Source organism: Cornus florida, unplaced genomic scaffold, assembly GCF_030987335.1.
Source record: "Cornus florida cultivar Cherokee Brave unplaced genomic scaffold, ASM3098733v1 CherokeeBrave_3.0.0_Hap2_Chr10, whole genome shotgun sequence".
Classification (NCBI taxonomy): domain Eukaryota; kingdom Viridiplantae; phylum Streptophyta; class Magnoliopsida; order Cornales; family Cornaceae; genus Cornus; species Cornus florida.
Genome location: NW_026775580.1, coordinates 14,025,067 through 14,036,837, shown reverse-complemented (window position 1 = coordinate 14,036,837; position 11,771 = coordinate 14,025,067). Strand labels below are relative to the sequence as shown.

The window sequence follows — 11,771 nt, the reverse complement described above, 5'->3', positions numbered from 1 at the left end:
CTTGGCTGCCACATGTCCTAAGACAGTTACTTTACCAAATGGATTTCTCAAATGAATCCACGTGTTGCTTCATGATTGCATCAAAATCTGCATATCACCTTTCCATTGGAATTGGCCACGATAACTTTCCATTGGAAAGTGACCAATAATTATGGTGCAAATGGCTATAGGTGTGGCCCTTTTAATAAGGCACGTGTCCAATTTTGATTAATTTCTTGCCAAAGTCTCTAGAAAATAGAAATTTCCACTGGAAAGTCATAATAGCTTTCATTGGAATCGACCAGGGCAACCTTCCACTCTGACTGATAATTGGGGTATAAACATATGCCCCCAAAATTTTATATGCCTAATATTCTTTGAAGAATTGTAAGGCATATAAAATGTTAGATGCGAGTAAGAATTTGCAATGAGATATCCCTGTTGGGCGAGGAATGGGACAACCAAACTTTTCAATCGAAATGTACCATTTGGCTGAAAACTTTAATAAGCCTATTATTTAGGCTTAAAATTGTAAGTTCGAGGATTTGAAGCCTCCCGTCCAATTTCGTTGCCCCCAAGGACCGGAGGTTTTTGAGGAGGACGAATTTGTACATCTTCTAGCTAAATACATAGTTGATTAGCCATATTTTGCCCCCTAAAAATCATAAGATGTGAATTTGGGACAAATAAAATGCTAAGATTTTCTTCCAAAATTGGAAGAAAAATGCTTTAACATTTATATTCTTCTACACAAGAATATACAACGATTGAGAAAATTATGCCGTTTTTTAAAGAAAATTAGACTTTGAAAAATCTTCTTCCAATGGAAGTGTTGGTAACGGCTTCATATGGAAAGGTTTGCCGACCTTTCTTATGGCCGAGCCTAAGTCTTGCCGGAAGAAGTTAACAAGTTGGCCATAGTCAAGTACCGGGTAATGGAATTTTATTTCTGGCCAACTTTGGAGTTCGTTAGCCATTAAATGCCCCATAAACACCACTAGAAGTGGGTTTGGGTCTGTCAGACGATTACTCCTCTGGTTGATTGGGTTTTTTCCTTGATCAGGAGATTCTTTTGGAAAAGGCTAACCCCAAAACACCATTGGAAATGTGTTTGGGTTAGCCAGAGGATTGTTCCTCTATCTAATTTGGTACCTCCTTGGTTAGGAGGTTTCCTTGGAGGGCGTTGCCTTTCGAACGCCATTGGAAAGGCGATAGGTGGCCTTAGTGGCGTGTTTGTAGGCTACTGAAAGTTCAAAAGTGGAACATTCCGTTGGACCTGGGGTGGAGATGGCTGGACTACTGGTGATAGAAGATTAACTAGTGGTGGTGGGCGCGACTTCACTGTTGGTGGAATCGACGCCGTAGGTGGGGGTTGTTGCTGAGCTCGTAGAAGGGTTTGTACATGTTGTTGGAACCTTTCCCATTATGTTATTATATTTCAAAAGCATCCTCGGAGTTTTCCTTGAATTCTCTAAAATTTTGCCCACGTTCTTCAGTTATCCTTCGGTAGTACTCTTCACGATCTTCGGCCATCTTTTGGTAGTACTCTTCGTTCTTCGGCCATCGTCCTCTGGTAGTACTCTTCATGTTCAAACTTAAATATGGCATAAAAAGATCTTACCAGTGGTTTTACCGGGCATGCCAATATGTTTGGCTCGCAAAAAAATTCTTCTAGCCTAGTGGAAGCACGTGCCCGAAATTCAGGAAGTTCCAAGTGAAAGTCCAAACTATATTCAAGATGGAATGGATTAGGCAACTTAAAAGAGGTCTGGAATGACCATCTCCAAAGGTTCTTTTTTGCCTTTAGTGACAAAGGACTTCAAGGTTTTCTTATGGTGGGAAAGGAAAGGTATTGAAGTGCTAGACTGAAATAAAGGAATTGAAGGTGCATGACTTGGAAAGTAAAGTGTGAAAGATAACTTACATTAATGAAGATAATTGAAATACATTACAAAAATGTAAAGATAATTGAAGGACAATTGCAAAAATTGAAAGATAAATTGAAGTGATATTGTGTGTTGAAGAGGCCTTTAAGCTACAATATAGTGCCCTAATTACTGTAGGCATATATTGTTGGGCAGCAGAAGCGCGCGAAACACAAAGATCCAACAAAAGCCAACAAAGCAATCACACACAAACACAAGATATACGTGGTTCAACCAAAATCAGCCTACATCCATGAATGAGAAGAGATTCCATTATGATTCGTAGAGATATTACAACAATAGAGTACCAACACCACCACTGGAGCCTATTTCCTTGCTACTAGTGTTACCAGTGTTTTTCCTACTCTACCAACCCATTTACTACCTCTACCCATCAACTCCCTCGTGAGACTACATCTCTCTCAATCTCATAAGTCTCAACCCACAACATATGTACCTATTTATAGAGTTACAAACATAATTCCTTATTGGACAAGGATTATAATTCCTTAGAGGCCAAGACTTGCCAAATAAGAAATTACCTAATAGAATACAACTCTAAAATAGAAACATGATTAGAATAGGAATTTGACACACAATTTCCAACAATCTCCACCTTGACTCAAATTCCATCCAGCTAATCATCGCTTTCACGGCATTAATCAGGACAATTCTTTTGCAGCTTCAATCTTAATGATACTCCTGCAAAACTCCGATTGTCCACATTATATGTTGCTCGATTAGTTAAACCTCCAAGGCTCCACATTGACCACTCGAGCTTCATGCCATGTAACCAAGCTGATTGACTCCACCTACAATTGAAACCTTTTGCAGCACATGTTGAGACTTCTTGTGTTTTCTAGATCTCCTTCACCTTTGGCTCTGATACTAATTTGTTGGGCAACGGAAGCGCGTAAAACACAAAGATACAACAAAAGCCAACAAAGCAATCACACATAAATACAAAATATACATGGTTCAACTAAAATCGGCCTACGTCCCTGGATGAAAAGAGATTCCATTATGATTCGTAGAGATATTACAACAATACAGTACCAACACCACCACTCCATGAGCCTATTTCCTCGCTACCAGTGTTACCAGTGTTTTTCCTACTCTACCAACCCATATACTACCTCTACCCATCAACTTCCTCACGGGACTACATCTCTCTGAATCTCATAAGTCTCAACCCACAACATACGTACCTATTTATAGAGTTACAAACATAATTCCTTGTTGGACAAGGATTATAATTCCTTAGAGGCTAAGACTTGCCAAATAAAAAATTACCTAATAGAATACAACTCTAAAATAGAAACATGATTAGAATAGGAATTTGAGACACAATTTCCAACAGATATATTGATTTGACCAGATTTTGCTAAGTGTCCCATGTACTCCTTGGCCTTCTTATAGTGCTTACATGTGCGGGACAATGTTTTCCCATGTTTTTGCTATTTTTTGCACGACTTTCCATTGGCCGAGAATAATCGCTCTTCTACTAGAAATCCTCCACATATCCCATGTTTCGAGATTTTGCACTCAGCTTGCAGCCACATTCGAGTTCACGTTCTGCCATTTCTACTACTTATCCGCATAACCTTCCACTAGAATCTTGCACGTTCCATTGGAATAACCGCTCTTCCACTAGAACTTCTGCCACGTGTCCCACTTGTAAGTCATGTCTTCCAACTGTCGGTAACTACTTACATCTTGGCCTTCCACGTGTCCCACAACTTTCCACTTGAAGGTAACTGCTTGTTTCCTTGGCTGCCACATGTCCCAAGGCGGTTAATTTACCAAATGGATTTCTCAGATTAATCCACATGTTGCTTTATGATTGCATCCAAATCTACATATCACTCTTACATTGGAATTGGCCATGACAACTTTCCATTGGAAAGCAACCGATAATTATGGTGCAAATAGGTATAGGTGTGGCCCTTTTAATAAGCCGCGTGTCCAATTTTGATTGGTTTCTTGCCACCAAAGTCTCCAGAAAATAGCAATTTCCACTGGAAAGTCGTAATACCTTCCATTGGAATAGACCAGGGCAACCAACTGGAAAGTGGCTGATAATTATGGTATAAACACTGGGAACACAATTTGTGTCCATACGGTATAACAAATATATTTTATGTTGGTTGTACACCTACAGGCTACAACAACCCTCCTTTTTGGGGCCTGGACTAGCAGTTTCAGACATGAAACAGTCCACAATTACAATATGACTTGGCCTCAGGTGCACTATAGGGGCATAACATAACCAAAAAAATAATAATAATATAGAAGGCAAAAACTGAAGGGCCATACAAGAGCTCATCATTTGCGTTGCAACGCAAGAAAGAACTAATAGAAGGTTGTACAGCAACAAATTTAACAGACTGCAATAGCCGTGGCCACTACTCTAAAGAAACTCATATTTCTGGCATCTTTAACATGCTAAACAAAAAATTGATTTTGTGAGTATTATGTTTTGATTACCGCTAGGTCCATATTGAAAAAGTTAAAACTTTCTGAATATATCTAAGATGTCACATTCAAATGATCTCATGATCCAGGATATTGGGACTGGCTATTGGAATTGAGCAGCAGAAAGCAAATATCAATTGATTGTTGAGTATGCCCTTCAACTAAACAAAGCCGCAAAACCCAATACTTGGGGGTAGCTATATTGATTTTGACTAAAATAGAGAAGCACAATGGAAGATAATAGAAGCAAATAGTTAAAAATAACTTCAAACATACAAGGTTGTTTGTTAGAAGCAAAAATATATATATATTTTTTTATAAGTAAAATGTATAAAAGGCGTTCAAAAGGGGAACGCGTCCCAAGCTATACAAAAAACTGAAACTATGATCTCAAGGAACCCACAAAGTCCACAATATCCTCAATGGAGGAAAAATCTCTCCCCCAACCCCAACAAAAAAGAGTACAAATAATAGAGAATTTCAACACCCCAATGGAGGCCTCCTTCCCATCAAAAGATCTTCTATTCCGCTCTTTCCAAATGCTCCACCAAACACAAAAGGGGGTTGAAGCTTGAAAGCCAATTGTTTGAACAGTGAACAGACGTACCTGAGTTTCCAGGTTCTCAAATTCTACTAAAATGTCCTCTTCATCTTCTGCTGATAATTACTCCCCCAAAATTGCATTAATTTCCTTTAACACACGAATGTGCATGCAAAAAGAGAGAGAAGTAGCAAGGAAGTGGCTTAATGCTAAGAGATGACAACATATTCAAATTAAACCAGTAGAATACAAACAGTAGAAAAAACACAGCATAATAAAGATTAAACACGTCAGATTTATCCCACGGACAATGAGAACAGATGAGGAATAAACATATCAATAATGACTAACAGATATAAATCCCATCAGAAACATCTTGCGATTGATTCTCCTATACGGATAGATCAGGTTTTACCACAAGGGCAGAGCAAGATATATTTATATGGAGGAGGGGGCAAAACAAGTATTGATATGAATGGAGTATATATATTGAGTATTGAAATGAATAATGGACACTATTTTTTCCATTACATTATGAAATAGATTCTTGAATCCCTCTAGGGTCGCCCCTTCTTACCAATAATAATAAAGGGGGCCCGGATAGAAAGAACAGCCTGGCTAATGTTGATAGAGGTGGATTTTTAAAAGTACTACTAAAAAGATTTAGTAGAGTTTGAAAGGGATAAATGCACCATTATGAGAATTAGGAGCAGAGAACAGATGAGGGATAAACACGTCATTAGTAATTTCAGAGAGAGGAGATCTTGTGACTCATTCTCCGATGGGGTTGCATGAAGGATCAGTTCAAATACCATTTGGTGAACTGAGGGAAGATTTGTAGGCCTATTCAGCTTGGAAGCCTGGGTGTCATGAGGTTGGCAATGTTCAACAAAGCATTGTTGGGGAAGTGGCTTTGGAGATTTGAAGTGCCTAGACGGAATCTCTGGAGGAGGGTTATTAGTCGGGAGGGTAGAGGAGGGTGGTGTTTGCTGGAGGTGTCATCTCCGGCAGGGATGGGTGTTTGGAAATTCATCCTGAAGGGGTGGGGTGAATTTTCAAAATGTAGTCACTTTAGGGCAAAGAGTGGGAGGTGTATTAGCTTCTGGAAGAAAGTGTGGTGGGGGGATTGTGAATTGGCATCGGCATTACCAAGCCTCTTGCAGATAATTGTGGATAAGGATTCTTTGGTGGGTGACTACTTTAATATTGATAGAGGGCAGATAGCATCAGATGTACAGTTTGGGACAGCCTTTCAGGATTGGGAGGTGGGAGATGTGTGTGAGTTTTTGGCATTGTTGTATCAGCAGGAGGTGGGGGGGAGTGGGCGAGGATGTTTAGTGCTGGTTGGATTCCAGTCATGGGACGTTTGCAGTGCGGTCCTTCTATAGAAAATTGGTGGATGCTTGTGGGCTTTCTTTTCCATGGAAGGCAGTCTAGCCTAAGGGACCTTTCAAAGTGGCCTTTTTTTATGGACAGTGGCGCTAAGGAGGATATTGATGATTGATAATCTGAGGAGGAGACATCAAATCATCATCAGTTGGTGTTGTATGTGCAAGAGAGGAGAGGAGTCAGTTAACCATCTTCTCTTGCACTGTCCAGTGGCTAGGGATAGTTGGGCAATGGTCTTCACTTTGTTTGGAGTTCAGTGGGTAATGCCAGAATCCCCGAAGAGCATGCTTAAGGTTTGAGGAAGCTGTTTAGTTCAAAGGCAAGCCCGTGACGCTTGGAGGGTGGTGCCACTTTCTTTGATAAGGTGAAGCCTATGGCAAGAGTGCAATATGTGGTCATTTGATGGGGAAAGAGAGGCTGTCTTGGATTCTGAAGTTCTCTTTCCATAGTTCTATATTTTTCGGGTACAGGGGTCAAATTGTAAATCTGTGGGGGATATAGTCGATTTTTTGGATTCTTTAGCAGTATAGTGGACTCTATTGGACCTTTTTGTATATGGGATGCGCTCCCCTTTTGAGTGCCTCTTTATGAAATCTTACTCACAAAAAATAATCAACAAATAAAAAGATCAGATTATATGCTTTGAACTTGTTAGTGCCAAATATGGAGCATCATTTTTTTGCAGTGCGTGCTTTTAGACCATGACTCATATTTGGTAGGCTCATTTTTTCTCTATTTACAGATTGTGGATGAAGGAAATCAATGAAAAGGACACAGTATGAGAATTTCACCTCCTACCTAAGGCTACCGAAGTTATACAAAGATGCTATTGAAACCAATTTCAAGACCTAAACCTTTGAAATTTATTATTTATTTTTTCATTTTGCGAGGTTCCTTGCATTGAACATTAAATAATTTCATTTGGGGTTTATGTAGTTATTTTCTGGTAATAAATGCACTATGAGGAATTCAGTTCTGTTTTATGATTTAGCAGATATTAGCAGGTTGTCATCACAATATGGATCCTGGATTGAGTACTGATTTCCTTTTTTGGATCTCAGGTTTCGAGGCGTGACATGAACTTATTTACTTAAATTTTAGTGAAACAAAAATCACATTACAAATTTACCAAAAACACATATCCTGATATATGTACTAAACTAGAAAGAGAAGCAGAGAAATAAAAGAGTCGGGCTCACATCTTGATAAGCTTTCGCTTCAGCGGTATCATCCATCAGTGTTTCAACATCCTCCAAGTTGATCTCACTTTGTAGAGCTTTCATTGCGTTATTACCGGCCTTCAAACTGTCAAAAACAGTCTTCTGCTTGCTAGCCAATTCAATATCTGCCAACTAGACCAAACTGTACATGAAGGTTTCTCCACATTTTAGGAAACAACATAACCATAATGGTGTAAAAAAAGGAGAGCATGAACAAGTGAAATGAAGACAAAGGAGAAAATAAATGACAAAGTAACAAATAGATTCAATTATAAGATAATTACTTACTTGCTGCTCAACATTAATGAGCCATGCATCAACCTGCTTCAATAATTCTTCTCGCACCTTCTTTTTCTTCAGTGCTAGTAAGGCTCTGTCTTTCTTCTTCTCCCGAAGCAAGTCCCTTGCAGCTTGCCCTTCAGCTTCAATGACAACATCCAGCTGAAAGAAGGTGGTGGCAGGAGGAGCAGTATTATTAAAGCACAGCTACATTTTACTATTATAGTCCAAATTACAGATTTCATGAATCCTAAAAACAAGGGAGATCCAATTTTCCCACCAAAATTGTTATTTTTCAAAAATGTGCAGATGTTCATATTCAGTTAACAAAATCTTCCACTTGCTAAAATCATAACAATTCATATGTCAAAAATATGTTGCATCGGTCTAAAATTCCTTTGTTAGCTCATCATTGGGGATGCCACAGAGGAGAATCATAAATGATGAACTACGGCCAAAGAATCATGTTGTTTAAGCCATTTAAAATAAAACAACCAAGTGAAGCAAAAATTTGCAAGTACAAAATACAATCAATAAGTAAAGCTCTCCAACCACAGAAAAGCAGTAATAGAATGAAATGATGGAACTCAGTGAAGACTACAAACATCTAAAATTCCAAGATCCCTGCACGGATAGGTACTTTATGGCATCAAGTTTAACTATCATGCAAACCATTTAAAACTTTCACTGGAAGGCATATTTTTACATATGAATGCACAAAAAACAACACAAGAATGCTCATTTCTTTTCTTTTTTCGTTTTTTGTTTTTCTGTACATGCTTACGGCCTAACATATGTCGTACATGCCAAAATAAAATTTCCTTTTGTAGAAAAAAAATGGACACGCCATGGACACACTGTGCCAAAGTTTTAAAAAAGGTAGGTTACAGCATGACAAACTCTTTGAGAAGTTTCAATAACATGGAGGGGCAAATTAAGAAGTCTTTTGTTTAAAGTTATATTACGCAACTTTATCTACCTGATTTTTCCATGCTTCTCACTTTTGAGAATTATAATGGATCAAAAAGGAAACAGAAGAGTCTCGCCTTCTCAAAACCAATGGTCTGACATGCTACAACTGATCATCGGAGATCAACTGTTGAGGAGCCTTCTTCTATTTCTTCAACAAATCCTCTATATCTATCTTTTTTCCCTTTTCTTCCCATAAAAAAACCCCTTTCTTAGTCTACAAATTTTCTTTCTAATTGTCAAAAAAAGCCTTAACTTTTTTCTCATTGAAACCCAAAATCTCCCTATTACTTTGTTTCCCTTCATTTAACTGATTTCTCTCTTCTAACAAGATCCTCTTCCTTATTTTAACAAAACCCTAATTTGAGAAAGGGATTTAGCAATTCTATCAAGCCTATTCCCTCTTTTTCTTCCTCTTCTTTCTCTCTGTACAGCTGCAATCTCTAGTTTAATTTTGGCTTTTGATAACAAAATATTTTACGAAGGAAATTAAAAATTCTACTCCATCTCATTCTCTCTCTTTAAAGATAGAGAGAGAGAGAGAGTTGTTGTTATAGGTCACTTCTAAGTTCTTGTTTATGTTTGATTATTAAGTTGATGATTATAATATATGATCATATATATATATATAATAGATTTATTGTTCACCGTGCCCGTGGCTTAATTTTTTAAGATTCATCATGTTGTGGTGTCAATGTCATGCGTTATTCGTGTCCCCGCATCTCTGCTTCTTAGTGAAGGAGATACCACTAGAATAACTATGGTGGAGCATGCATCCTCATATGCAACATTGTTAGGTATGGCTCTCCAGTTACAGATTTTAAATCCTGGAGTATGGCTAACCAATTGGTACAAACCCGGAAAGATAATGCAAATCAAGCATTTTACAGACCAACCATTAATAAAAAATTCAAGATTCAGCAACCCTTTTTTTTTAATTTACATTTTCTTACACAACAAATTAAAAACCTCTATAAACAACGGCTACCCACAGCATGCATTAGCACCAAATTTGTAAGTTAATTCAGAAAAGGTATGTCAAATCATGAACCTGACTTGCAAAAGAGAGAAGAAGAGAACCAAAATGGTACATTCTTAAAGTCCAAATTCAATTTATATATAATTGCCCATTAAACAGAAAAATGCCTTTCCCAACCCTTTTTTCTCTTCCCACACCATCCTCTCTCTTTGATAGCCTGCAAAAGGAATAGCAGAATTTCCTGCAATCTTGAGCTAACCCAATATGAAGGTCAAGAACAGCAACACCAGAAGTTTGAATGCAAGTTCTTCCCCAAGAACACACAACCATACTCTAAAGCATTTGCAGCAGCACCTATACATTAACCCTCCCATTTAGAAAGAAAAGAAAAAAGAAAAAAAAAAACTTCCTACGAGAACAAGCTTTATATGGCACTCTTAAATTTCGAATTCTGTGCACCTCATAAAATCATTTTGAAAGCTTTTTGTCTTGGATTTATTTGTTCCATATATTGGATCAGTATGTAAAATGTGTGCAACTCAAACAGAAGCCATTAATAAAATTTTATCAAACATAATATTAAAGATTTAGATCAAGACATTTAAGCAATATCAATCAATTGTCATTCAAGTACATAAAATAAAACCCTAATCAAGCAATTCATACAAAAAATAATTAGCAGCGACTGTACAAGAGTTCCAAATCCCCCTTTCTTGCAAACACACTAACTCTATCGTAATTGTTCCATAACCCAAAAACAGTTATCATAAATAATAAGATTTTTAGGAAAATTCCCAAAAGCAAAATCAAGCAATAACTATTCAAGTACATAACTACTATAGGAACAAGCCCTCAATCATGCATTTCCTATCCAGAAGAATAAGAAATTGTGGTAATGAACAAGTAATTCAAAGCAATTACATTGAAGATTTTGCGATAGATAATGCATAGAAAGCAATTACATTGAAGATTCTTAATGAAAGGGACAAAAAGATTATGGCACCTGTTGAATATATTGGGCAAGCTTAAACGTCTGTTATCTTCGGTTTCTTCACGAATATATTCCCCATTATTATCACAATAATATATAGGAAAAATCCTTTGGGAATTTACTTTCAGCCTAGTTTTCGACTTGGTAACAAGGAAGATACAGATAGTTCGGTTGGACTTGTATGAACAAGCGTTCAGTAAACCCTAGGTTACAGAATCTTTGCACCTCTGTATCACCCCATGAAGTTTCTTCGCCGGTCAAGGTTAAACTCACAATTGAACTGCATACATATACGAGTATTATATATCTATATCTATTCTATTATAATGTGTTTAGCATTTCAGTATTTTAATATTTATTTATTAATGGATATAAATTTTATAAAACTCAAAATTATCTAATAAAATTCAAATTAACAAAATACAAAAATAGTATAATTCAAATTACAAATTATGTAATGAAATTCAAATCTATACCTATAACTATTTCAGTATTTCAATATTTATTTATTAATTGATATAAATTCTATAAAATTTAAAATTACCTAATAAAATTTAAAATAACAAAATATAAAAGAATCTAATTCGAATTACAAATTACCTAATAAAATTTAAATTAAAAAAATATAAAAAGGTTTAATTTAAATTATAAATTACCTAATAAAAATCAATTCAAACTCAACCACCACTTTCAAATTACCTAATAAAATTCAAAACCTAATAATTCAAATTCAAATTATACTATACTACTCCAATTACCTAAAGTTTCAGTGTTTCAGTATTTCAGTATTTATTAATTAATTGATATAAATTCTATAAAACTCAAAATTACCTATAAAATTCAAATTAACAAAATATAAAAAGTGTCTAATTCAAATTACAAATTACCTAATAAAATTCAAATCTATATCTATATCTATATCTATATCCATATTTAAGTATTTATTTATTAATTGATATAAATTCTAAAATTCAAATTAACAAAATATAAAAAGAGTTTAATTCAAATTATAAATTACCTAATA

At 36.3% G+C, this 11,771-nt stretch overlaps 1 pseudogene; it reads right to left on the bottom strand.

The window, feature by feature from the left end:
• Positions 1–4,649: 4,649 nt before the first annotated feature.
• LOC132278772 (vacuolar protein sorting-associated protein 20 homolog 2-like) lies at positions 4,650–11,043 on the bottom strand (annotated as a pseudogene).
• Between the last annotated feature and the right edge of the window lie 728 nt (positions 11,044–11,771).